Raw genomic sequence first — 12,882 nt, 5'->3', positions numbered from 1 at the left:
TTTCAGGAGAAAATGGAAAGCTTAGATAGAAGTTCCCTCACGTTTGTACCCTAAATCTATAAACCTACTCATATACATGCCCCATTTTCTTCTTCACTCCTCTTATCATAGAGGAAGTGTCCCTCTGCCTTGCAGACATCCAATCTCTATTTGCTCTGGATCTCATCACCTTGTGTGTTCTCAAGACCTTGCTGCTTCTCTTTTCCTTTCAATAGGATTATTCCCATCAGCAAGCAAACATGTTCCAGTATCTTGGGAACACCTTCCCACCACTCCATATCCATTCCAGCCAGTCCCTCCACTCCACGTTCTCTGTCCCTTTCTCCTGCTTTCCCATTCACCCTTCAGCTCACTCCAGTATCATTTATGCTCTCACAACTTTAGTGGCCTTACTAAGGCCCCCACATTGTCAAACTCAACATCGTTTTCCTCATCTCTTACTCAAGTATTCATAGCAGATGCCCAGTTCCTCCTTGTGGAAATGCTTTCTTGGTTTTCCTCCTGTTGCCCTGGTGGCTCCTTCACCATCTCCTTTGCCAGTTCGTTCTCTTCTAACTAATCTTTCTGTGTGTCCTTTCCTTCTATTCCCCATGCCCTCCTTCCTGCCCAGGCTTCCTCCAGCATCCTATTCCACAGCCCCTAAGAAGTGGCCCTGCTAAATTCAGATGGTCTATGGGACCCAGGCATTTAGCATTCATTCCAGCCTCGGAAAGGTAAGATATGCCAACCTTGAAGGGAGATATCATGGAAGCTGCACCTACCACTTCTGTTTTCATTAGCCAGAACTTACACAAAATATATTACAAAAAGTTAAAATATATCAAAACTTGTACATACAAACACAGACTGTACATAGTACCATTTGCAATTGATACATAAACATAAAAATGCAGCAATAAATCATAACTGAATAAAATCAACTGTAATATATACTACATACTATAATAATTTCGTACGTACCTCCTGTTACTATTACAGCAAGCTCATGTATTACAAGTATCCATAGTGACCCTAATCGTCTCCATGTGAGCAGTCTGTCTCTCTAAATTGCATATTGTGATAAAAACTGATCTCTCATGTTTATTTTGTATTTTTCATATTTAGTGCAATATCGTAAACTGTGAAGAACACCATGGGACTCTTAAAAAAATGCCACTAGTGCTGATAGAAGTGCTGTCAAGAAGCAGAAGAAAGTTATGACATTACAAGAAAAGGTTGAATGGTTTGATATGTATCACAGACTGAGGTCTGTAGCAGTGGTTGCTGGCCATTTCAAGACAAATGAATTTAGCTAAGGATCACTGTGCCAAAAAAAAAAAGAAAAAAGATAGCAAAGAAAATTTATGAAGCTATCATTGCAGCTATACCAGCAGGTTTGAAAACTTTTTTTTTTTTTTTTTTTTGCGAAATGCCTTTTTATCTTGTACTGAAAGTGTGCTTTAACATGGGTACAGAATTGCTACAAGAAACACATAGCTATAGACTAACATAATGCAAGAAAAAGCAAAGTTGTTAGATAACCCTTTAAGCAAAAGGACAATAAGGGTCTACAGCAGGGGAATGTAATGCCAGCAAAGAATGGTTTGATAATTTTAGAAAGAGATTTGACTTAAAAATGTCAAGATAATAGGAGAAGCACCTTCTGTAGACCAAAAGGCAGCAGATCAGTTCCCAAAGAAAATCACTGAGAAAGGATATCTGCCTGAACATGTCTTTAAGACAGATGAAACTTAATTATGTGAAAAAATGTGACAAATAACATATTAGTAAGGAAGAGAAGTGAGCATTTAAAGCAGGAAGGGAAGGGACAGGCTGACTCTACTGTTTTGTGCAAATGCCGTTGGGCTTTCCTTATCGGTAATGCTGCTGAACCCCAAGGCTTGATGGAAAAAGATTAACACCAACAGTCAGTCTTTTGGTGTACAACAAGAAGACCTGAACAAGAGCTCTTTTACTGGATCCGTTCTTCGATGCATTGACTCTGAAGTCAGGAAGTACCTTGCCAGTAAAGTTCTTTCGACTGGACAATGCCCGTGGCCGCACAGAACCCCATGAGTTCAATACCAAAGGCACTGAAGCCGTCTGCTTGCCCCAGAACACAGCATCTCTAATTAGCCTATAAATGGGAGGTGGGGGGGAAGATCTTTAATGCTTATGACACATGGTACTCTATGGAAAGAACTGTCAACACTGTGGAAAAGAACCCCAATAAAGAGAACTTTCGGTTTTAGTTTTGTCCTGTTAGTTTTGTTTCCATATACTTGCACTTGTACTTTAGTTTGCTGGACACTGGTCCAAAACCCAAACATTCCCTGACAGGGCTTATAGGGTTTTTATTTTGCTCTTGAGAAATTAATGAGAAGCAGAATGGGATCCTAAAATGCTAAAGCATGCAATCATGGCCCCCCTCCTGAGACCCTGCCAGCTAGCTATGTGTTCAAAAAATTATGGTCTTCGGTCAGGTGTGGTGGCTCACACCTGTAGTCCTAGCACTTTAGGAGGCTGAGTTAGGAGGATTGCTTGACCCCAGGAGCTCAAGACCAGCCTGGGTAACACAGTGAAACCTCGTCTCTATTTTTCCCCTATTATAAAAAAATTAAATTAAAAAAATTATGGTCTTCTCTTGTGAACAGTTTTAAATCAATGGATAGAGAACATCAAAACTAATTTGGATGGCCATCCTGGAGATCTTTTGAGTCCGCAAACTTCTCTTTTTTAGAACAAAATTAGGGCTGGGCGGAGTGGGGTGGCTGATGCCTGCAATCCCAGCACTTAGGGAGGATATGGCGGGAGGATCACTTGAGATTAGCCTAGCCAACATGGTGAAACCTTGTCTCTATTAAAAAATACAACAACAACAACAACAAAATCAGCCAGGTGTGGTGGCAGGTGCCTCTAATCCCAGCTACTCAGGAAGCTAAGGTAGGAGAATCGCTTGAATCTGGAAGGCGAGGTTACAGTGAGCCGAGATGGCCGAGATCGCACCACTGTGCTCTAACCTAAATCACAGAGTAAGGCTCTTCCTTAAGCCTTAAACTGGAAAAATCTCCAGGCCTGTGCCCAAGAACCTAATGAGCCAGTTTACAACTATTACAATAGACTCCAGGTTGTATTTAAAGAAAATGCTGGATTACCTACAGCTGCTGAATCTACTCAAGTAGCCTTTTATTCCATGTTAGTGAACAGCTTTCCTTGAGAACTCTCCCAGCTTGTCAAAAGAGCCCAAACAGACTGGGAAACTATGCACACTTCTGATCTAGTTAATTTGGCAAATCAGCTTGCCAGCACCCTTGAGGACAATACTAAAACGAAAACCACTAAAATCTTTAATCTCCAGTTACAGCAGATGGAGACTCCCAGACATAACACTTGGAGGAGACCTCCTGGGCTAAGCCACTACACAAAAGAAGCCACGCCTTTGGAAAAGAATGCTAAAAAAGACGGAATCTCTCCTATCAACTTTAATGAATCTCCAGGGAATTAGGCTGCGTTTAAAAAAAAAAAAAAAAAAAGCCAGTCTCAAAAGTCTATATACTGTATGATTCTATTGGGGCTGAGAAAGTGATACCCTAAAGACAGGCACTTTAACATGCCCAGTTAAACAGCCTTAGAAGCTGCCTCAGAATCAGGGTCCCTCTAATCTTGTCTCCCCTCCAACAAGGGAAAAAGAAAAGATAAATTTACCATGTTCCTAGATTACAAAAGGTCTTCTTAGTTTCTGAAAACAAAATTTGTTTTGCACTAAAAGAAAGACAGGCGTCCCCAAACTTTTTAAACAGGGGGCCAGTTCACTGTCCCTCAGACCGTTGGAGGGCCGCCACATACTGTGCTCCTCTCACTGACCACCAATGAAAGAGGTGCCCCTTCCTGAAGTGCAGCGAGGGGCCGGATAAATGGCCTCAGGGGGCCGCATGCGTGGGCCGTAGTTTGGGGACGCCTGGACTAAGATATATTAAAGATATTTCAAGCTTTATCTTTTCTACTAAACCTCCTCCTCCTATGATACTAATCAGGAAGTGAAATCTGCTCATCGCCAGGAGCATTTCTAATCACATTTGATTAAAGACACCCATTTTCCCAATGCAAGTGGCTTAGTGCAATAAAGCACAACTTTAAAAAATTAAGAGCTGAATGATTATTAACACTGGGATGATTTCTTCTCTTTACATAAATTAAAGGCAATGATTCAAACTGAAGATGGACGACTACTATAGTCAAACATTAATTAAACTCAGACTCTTTTCTAGACCATGCCTACCCTCTTTGCATCCTTTATGGCAAAAGACACCCAACATACATTTGTTTTGTGTACAAAACAAATCTACAACATAGATTTTAAGGAAGACAAAATACAAGTCAGGGCTCTGAGCTGACATTGCTTTAAGGATTAATCATTTATTTTTATGAAATGATGGAGGACTACTTACTGTGTAGCTTTTAAATGAGTACAGATTATATAATAAACACTGTTAGGTAAGAGGAATAATCATGACAGACTTTTCCACAGAGAGAGCGCTAAGATTTTTAAGGAAATAAAGGAGTGCTGGAAAAGGAAAGATTCATTTGCCACTTGGGGAGTAGGGAAGAAACTTGTAGTAAAAGTCAGAATTAATTGTAATTAATTGTATTAAACGTCAGGCATGGTGGCTCATGTCCGTAATATCAGCACTTTGGGAGGGCAAGGCGGGAGGATCCCTTGAACCTGGAAGTTTGAGACCAGTCTGGGCAATATAGTAAGACCGCATCTCTAAAAAACAAAAAAACAACAAAAAAAAAACAACAACAAAAAAAACACTTTAAAAAGTTAGCCAAGCGTGGTGGCACACACTGGCAGGAGAGTTGCTTGAGCCCAGGAGCTGGAGGTTTCGGTGAGCCAAGATCAGCATCACTGCACTACAGCCTGGGTGACAGAGTTACACTGTCTCAAAAAGAAAAAAAATATATATATAGATACATATTGTTTTGACAATGCACTCTACTATATAAATGTCATATCTAAAAGAAAACAAAAAGAACCCTTAGCAATCACACTTGGCTAAAAGGAAAAGACAGAGAGAGGAAAAAAAATAAGAACCAACGAACTACCAAAACTACTTTCAAAAAGTATACAAACCAAATTTTTGGATAAATTTACGTTGCTTGTTTTATAGCTCAGCATTTTCAGAATCACCGAACTCTACAGGAAGAACTTTATATCCAGTGCCCTACTCTGCAGCCAATGTTTGAGTTCTTGTCATAATGTCCTGGCAAACCGTTATTCTACCTATGAGGGTAGACCTGCACTGTCCAACATGTTATCTGGCCGCAAGTCATTATTTAAAACATAAGCTAAATAAAATAAGAAATTCACTACCTTAATTACCTAGCCACATTTCAAGCACTCAATAGCTACGTGCAGTTAGTTGTTACCATAATGGGCCAAACAGAAATACAGATTTTGGAGGGCACTGAGTTTGATTAGGATGCAGCTATTCAAACCTTAAAGACTGTCACAAAAGTACACCAGGTGGCAAGTCAGAACACCTGGACCTAAGCTCCAGTTTTGTGGTTTTAGGTAAGTCAACTTAATCCTAAATTTCAACCGTAAAATTTAAATAAAACTATCTTCTCCCCTAAGGGGTTGCTAGAAAATTCAAGTGAGCTGATATATTAACATATTAAAATACTCTGACAACTACAAAGTACTATAGGATGAATATAGAATGTATAAGGTATTAAAATTATAATTAGGATGTATAAGGTATTAACACTGAAGTTATTACACCCCACAAGGGGCTCACAGACTACTGAGAAAACAAATATGAAGCAAATAATTAAAATACATCACGTGAAAAAAAAATGAACAAAAAAAGGTTTAACTTGGTATATACTTTTACTATAATTAATAAACCAGAAGTCAAACTAGTCAAATTAAGATTCTTTTTAAATTTTATTTTTGCAAAATTGCCATTAAAAAGTATACTGAAATGAAGTTTTTTTGTTTTTGTTTTTGTTTTTTGAGACGGAGTTTTGCTCTTGTTACCCAGGCTGGAGTGCAATGGCGCGATCTCGGCTCACTGCAACCTCCGCCTCCTGGGTTCAGGCAATTCTCCTGCCTCAACCTCTTGAGTAGCTGGGATTATAGGCGCGCGCCACCATGCCCAGCTAATTTTTTGTATTTTTAGTAGAGACGGGGTTTCACCATGTTGACCAGGATGGTCTCGATCTCTTGATCTCATGATCCACCCGCCTCAGCTTCCCAAAGTGCTGGGATTACAGGCTTGGGCCACCGCGCCCGGCCTGAAATGAAGTTTTGCACAATATCTGTTTGTGAAACTTACTCTATTTACCTCCACTAACAAATGAATTTTATCTCATACGTTACCTAGATAAAAATATTTTTAAAATACATCAAGAAGAGCCCTTTTAAAAATTGAATTTGAAATGCCAGAAAGTCATAAAAGGTGAAAAGAATGGTTTGTTTTTGTTTTAACACAGGGTCTCAATCTGTCACCCAGGATGGCGTCATCAAAGTTCACTACAGCCTCAACCTCTAGGGCTCAAGCAATCCTCCTATCTCAGCCTCCTGAGTAGCTGGGACTACAGGTGCACATCACTATACCTGAATAATTTTTGTATTTTTTGAAGAGACATGGTCACCACATTGCCCAGGTTGGTCTCAAACTCCTTGGCTCAAATGATCTGCCTGCTTCTGTCTCCCAAAATGCTGGGATTCAGGCCTAAGCCAGGCCAAGAATATTATTTTTCAAAAAAATAGCTGCCAGGCCATTTTTTAAAATAGTTTCTTTCCTGAGGGGCAATTGGCAATATGTACCAAAGGAACAAAGAAATAAATGCTCATGCCTTTGGATCTGGTTAATTCCACTACTAGAAACCTATGCCAAGAAAATTATCATAGATCCACTCAAAGGCTTCTGTACAATAATCAACATTATAACCTACAAAAAAAATAAAATAATCTAATTTTTATGTTTAATGATCTAAAAATTAAACAGGAAATTGAGTAAATAATTATGGTACATTCACATAAATATAATAAAGCTATTAAAATCATATTTTCAAGCAATCATTTAAAACATAATAACTTAATTCTCTCAGTCAGTAAATATTTTGTGGCATCATTCTAGACTCTGGGGACATAGCAATGACCAAAACAAAGTTTCTTCCTTTGTTGAGCATTACAAAGTAGTCAAGGGATAAAGTGTTTGATAAAATACTATGTAAAAAAAATAACAATCATAAATCAGTCTGGAGCCTGACATCAGCAAAATGGTAGAACAGGCTACCACAATTTTTCTTTCCCCATGTAAACACAGACAAGCCCAAACTGCCAGAACAACAACAAAAAACAAAAAGACAAATATTGTATGATTCCATTATATAAATTATCCAGAATAGGCAAATCTATAGATACAGAAAGTAGATTAGAGGCAACCAGAAACTAAAGGAAGATATGAATGAGGAATTTAATGGTTACAAAGTTCCTGTTTGGGGTGATGAAAAAGTTTTGGAAATAGTGGTGATGGTTGCATAACTTTGTAAATGTAACTAACACCACTGAATTACACAATTAAAAATAGCTAAAATGGCATATTTTATGTTATATATGTTTAACCACAATAATTTAAAAGAAAAGTAAATCACTACAATACCCTCCCCCCCAAAAATAAAGGAACATTATGAACAACTCTACCTCCATAGATTTTATAATTAGATTAAATAGGCCAATTCCTTGAAAGATACAATCCAAAACTCAAGGAGAAATAAGTCATCTGAATAGGGCTATATCCATTAAAAATTTTGAATCAATAATTAATAACCTTCCAAAATAGAAAGCCCAGACCCAGATGGTTTCACTCAGACCCAGATGGTTTTACTCAGATCACCTGAGGTAAGGGGTTCGAGACCAGCCTGGCCAACATGATGAAACCCCAAATCTGCTAAAAATACAAAAATTAGCCGGGTGTGGTGGCACACACCTCTAGTCCCGGCTACTTGGGAGGCTAAGGCATGGCAGCACCACTGTACTCCAGCCTAGGCGTCAGGGTAAGACTCTCTCTCAAAAAACAAACATACAAACAAAAACAAAGTTAATATACAAAAGTCAAAATGATAATTAGAATTTGAACAATTAGAATTTGAAACTAAAAAATACAATTTAGGCTAGCACCCCCAGCTAAAAAAGAAAAGAAATGCACAGGCATGACTCTTAACGAAATATGTATGAATATATATATATCTTTGTGAAGAAAACTATAGAAAGTCAATGAAAATAATCAAAGAAGATCCAAATAAAATTCCATGTTCATAGATAGGAAGGCTCTATACTAAGATGTCAGTTCTCCCCAATTTGATCTACAGATTCAGTGCAAACTCAATTAAAAACCCAACCCAGCAAGTTATTTTGTAGACATAGACTAACTGACTCTAAAGTTACATGGCTGGGGTGGTGGCTTATTCCTGTAATCACACCACTTTGAGAGGCCAAGGTGGGAGGACTGCTTGAGCCCGGGAGTTGAAGACCAGCCTGGGCAACAAAGTAAAACCCCATCCTTACAAAAAAAAAAAGCTGGGCATAGTGGCATGTACCTGCAGACCCAGCTACTCAAGAGGCTGGGGTGAGAGGATCACTTGAACTCAGTCGTGTTTGTGCCACTGCACTCCAGCCTAGATGACAGAGCAAGACCCTGTCTCCAAAACGAAAGAAAGAAAATCTAGGTGATCTTGGATTTGATGGTAACTTTTTGAATATAACACCAAAACTACAATCCATAGGTGAGAAAAAGACTGATCAGTTGTACTAATTAAAAACTGCTCTGCTCTGGGAGACTGTTAAAAGAATGAAAAGATAATTATTGACTGAGAAAAATACTTGTAAAACACATATCTGATAAGAGACTGGTATCCAAAATATACAAAGAACTCTTAAAATTCAACAATAAGGAAACAAAAAACCCAACTAAAAACTGGGCAAGGCCTGGCGCAGTGGCTCACGCCTGTAATCCCAGCACTTTAGCAGGTCAAGGTGGGTGGATCATGAGGTCAGGAGATGGAGACCATTCTGGCTAACACAGTGAAACCCCGTCTCTACTAAAAATGCAAAAAATTAGCCAGGCATGGCAGCACATGCCTGTAATCTCAGCTACTCGGAAGGCTGAGGCAGGAGAACTGCTTGAACTTGGAGGCAGAGGTTGCAGTGAGCCAAAATTGTGGCAACAGGCTGGGAGACAGAGTGAGAATGTGTCTCAAAATTAAAAAAATAAAATAAAATAAAAAACTGGGCAAAAAAATCTGAAGATACCTAACCAAAGAAAACATACAGATGGTAAACAAGTATATAAAATATACTTGTCAACGTCACATGTCATTAGGGAATAACAAATTAAAACAGCAATGAGATACCACTACATAACTAATGGAATGGCTAATATCCGAAACACTCACAACACCAGGCCGGTAAAGATATGAAGCAACAGGAACTCTCATTCACTGCTGGTGGGAATTCAAATGGTACAGCCACTTTGGAAGACAAGTTGGCAGTGTCTCACAAAGCTAAACATAGGTTTATCACAGTCATGCTCCTAAGTATTTACCTAACTGAGTTGAAAAATTAAGTCTATAGAAAAACCTGCACGTTTATAGCAACTTTATTCATAATTGCCCAAAACTGGAAACAACCAAGATGTCTTTCAAAAGGTGAATGGCACCAGACAATGGAATATTATTCGGTGCTACACAGCAAAGAGCCATCAAGCCACAAAAGGACATAGAAGAAACTTAAATGAATATTGCTAAAGGAAAGAAGTAAACTGAAAAGGCTACATATTATGTGAGTCCAAGAAATGACATTCTGGAAAAGGTCCAACTACAGGCACAGCAAAAAGATCAGTGGTTGCCAGTGGGAAGGAAGGAGAAGATGGGAATGAAGAGGTGAAGCACAGAGCAAGAACATTTGTAGGGCAGTGAAACTATTCTGTACAATACCGTAGCGGTAGACAGTACATTATACTTTTGTCAAAACCCACAGAACTGTACAAAACAAAGAATGAATCCTAGTGTAATCTATGCACATTAGTTAATAAAAAATCTGTCAGTATTGATTCACCAACTGTAACAAATGTACCACACAGATGCAAGGTGTTTTTAGGGGAAACAGGCCAGGTATGGTGATTCACATCTGCAATCCCAGTGCTTTGGGAGGCCAAGGCAGAAGAATCCCTTCAGACCAGGAGTTCAATACAGTGAGACCCAGTCTCTACAAAAAGGTGTGGTGTGTGCCTTGTACACCTAGCAACTTGGGAGGCTGAGGGAAGGAAGATCTCTTGAGCCCAGGCATTCAAGGCTGCAGTGAGCTATGACTGTACAACTACACTCCAGCCTGTGCAAGAGCAAGACCCAGTCTCTAAAAATAATAATAAATAAAATAAGCCCATTAAAAAATAGAGAAAACTGTTTGGGAGAGAGGAAGTATATGGGAATTTCTGTACCTTCCACATAATTTTTCTGTAAACCTAAAACTGCTCTAAAATGTAAAGTCTACTCCAATTTCATATACATACACATACATATATAAAAACTAAATCCATATTCTTTCTTGTAAGGTCAAATTTAGAAACTGGTCACCAAGGGTGAGCTTTCCATATTTAAGTAGTAGAAAAAAATATTCCTGCACTCAGCTTGCTTCTAGGTGCCAGGCTTCCAGGGGCCGAAAATACATGGTGAATAAGACAGAAAGGCCCCTGCTCCCACAGAGCCTATATTTTAAAGGAGAGAGATAAGACATCATGTAAGAAATCATACATATCAACATACAATTTCAGATTGATACAAAATATTAAAAAAAAAAAAAAAAAAAAGAAAGGAAAAACAGGGGAATGTGATAAAGGGAAAGAGGCTGCTTTAGGACAGGTGGTGGGGAAGGCCCAAGTGAAGTATTACAGCTGAGACCTATCTGACCAGAAAGCCTGTCACCAGATAATCTGGGGAATGTGCTCCCCTGTTGATGGAACAGCCAGTGCAAAGCTCCTAAGGCAGGAAAAATGTAATGTATTCAAAGAATAAAAAGAAGGTGACTGCACCAGTTCTGAGCCTACACCTCAGAAGGATTTGTGAGTATCCAGCGGATCTCTCAGCCTCTTTGCCTTGAAGAACGCATCCACGTTCGCTAGCTGGTCCCTGGAGGATGAGAGACCCGTGGAGCACAACCAACCATGTCCAACCCCAATCAGTTAACTAATGACCTGCACATCTAGAGAGCAAGTCACTGCCACTGTAAATCAAGGATTGGAAATCTTTCTCTGTAAAAGACCAAACAGTAATATTTATGCTTTGCAGGCCATATAATTTCTGTCTCAGCTATTTAATTCTGCCACTGTAATGTGAAAGCAGCCACAGACAGCATGTAAAAAAATGGACATGGCTGTGTTCCAATGTAACTTGAATTGCAGAAACTGACATTTAAATTTCACATGGGGAGGGATAACATGGGGAGAAATGCCAGATATAAGTGATGGGGAGGAAGGCAGCAAACCACATTGCCACGTCTGTACCTATGCAACAATCTTGCATGTTCTTCACATGTACCCCAAAACCTAAAACGCAGTAAAATATATATATATATATATATATAAAATATAATTTTTTCTTTTTTCTTTTATACTCTATCCCTGTGGATTAGTCTGTTCTCGCATTGCTATTAAGAACTACTAAGACTGGGCAATTTATAAAGAAAAGTGGTTTAACTGACTCACAGTTCTGCAGGATGTACAGGAAGCACTGCTGGGAAGCCTCAGGAAACTTACAATCATGGCAGAAGGCGAAGGGGAAGCTGGCACATCTTACATGGCCAAAGAAAGAGGAAGACAGCAAAGGGGGAGGTGCTACACACAGTTTTTTGTTTTTGTTTTTGTTTATTGTTTTTTGAGATGGAGTCCTGCTGTGTCACCCAGGCTGGAATGCAGTGGCATGATCTCAGCTCACTGCAACCTTCACCTCCTTGGTTCAAGCGATTCTCCTGCCTCAGCCTCTTGAGTAGCTGGAACTACAGGTGCCTGCTACACCTGGCTAAGTTGTGTATTTTTAGTGAGACAGGGTTTCACCATGTTGGCCAGGCTGGTCTTGAACTTCTGACCTCAGGTGATCCACCTGCCTTGGCCTCCCAAAGTGCTGGAATTAAGGCATGAGCCACCATGACCAGTCAGTGCTACACACTTTTAAACAACCAGATCTCGGGCAGGGTATCGTAGCTCACACCTGTAATCCCAGCACTTTGGGAGGCTGAGGCAGGTGGATCACTTGAGGCCAGGAGTTCAAGACCAGCCTGGCCAACGTGGTGAAACCCCGTCTCTACTAAAATAATGCTGGACATGGTGGTGTGCACCCGTAATCCTAGCTACTTGGGAGGCTGGGCTATTATTCAGCCATAAATAAGAATAAAATCCTATAATTTGCAGAAACATGGATGGAACTGGAGGATAAGATGTCAAGTAAAATAAGCCAGGCACAGAAAAACAAATTTCACATGCTCTCACTCATATGCGGAAGCTAAAAAACTGATCTCAGGGAGGTAGAGAATAGAACTCAGGTGGTTACCAGAGGATGGAAAGGGTGGTGGGGAAAAGGGGATGAAGAGTGATTGACTAATAGGTTCAAAAATAGTTAGATAGTCCTAGTGTTAGACAGCGCAATAAGACAACTGTAGTTAAAAATAATGTCTTGTCTATTTCAAAATGGCTAGAAGATCTGGAATGTTCCCAACACAAAGAAATGATACATGGTTAAGGTGATGGATATCCCAATTACCTAGATTTTATTATTCCACTTTTTTTTTTTTTTAAAGACATGGTCTCACTCTGTCACCCTTTATAAAGGGTGGAACAGTGG

The 12,882-nt window shown here is 39.5% G+C and overlaps 1 protein-coding gene across 2 annotated transcripts in view; it reads right to left on the bottom strand.

The window, feature by feature from the left end:
* GNPTAB (N-acetylglucosamine-1-phosphate transferase subunits alpha and beta) overlaps window positions 1-12,882 on the bottom strand; it is an 82,900-nt gene that overhangs the window by 56,463 nt on the left and 13,555 nt on the right. The gene's annotated exons all lie outside the window — the stretch shown is intronic.

This window comes from Saimiri boliviensis, chromosome 7, assembly GCF_048565385.1.
Source record: "Saimiri boliviensis isolate mSaiBol1 chromosome 7, mSaiBol1.pri, whole genome shotgun sequence".
In the NCBI taxonomy this organism is placed as follows: domain Eukaryota; kingdom Metazoa; phylum Chordata; class Mammalia; order Primates; family Cebidae; genus Saimiri; species Saimiri boliviensis.
Note: the sequence above shows the minus strand (reverse complement) of the source record. Positions and strands in the feature narration are given on the sequence as shown.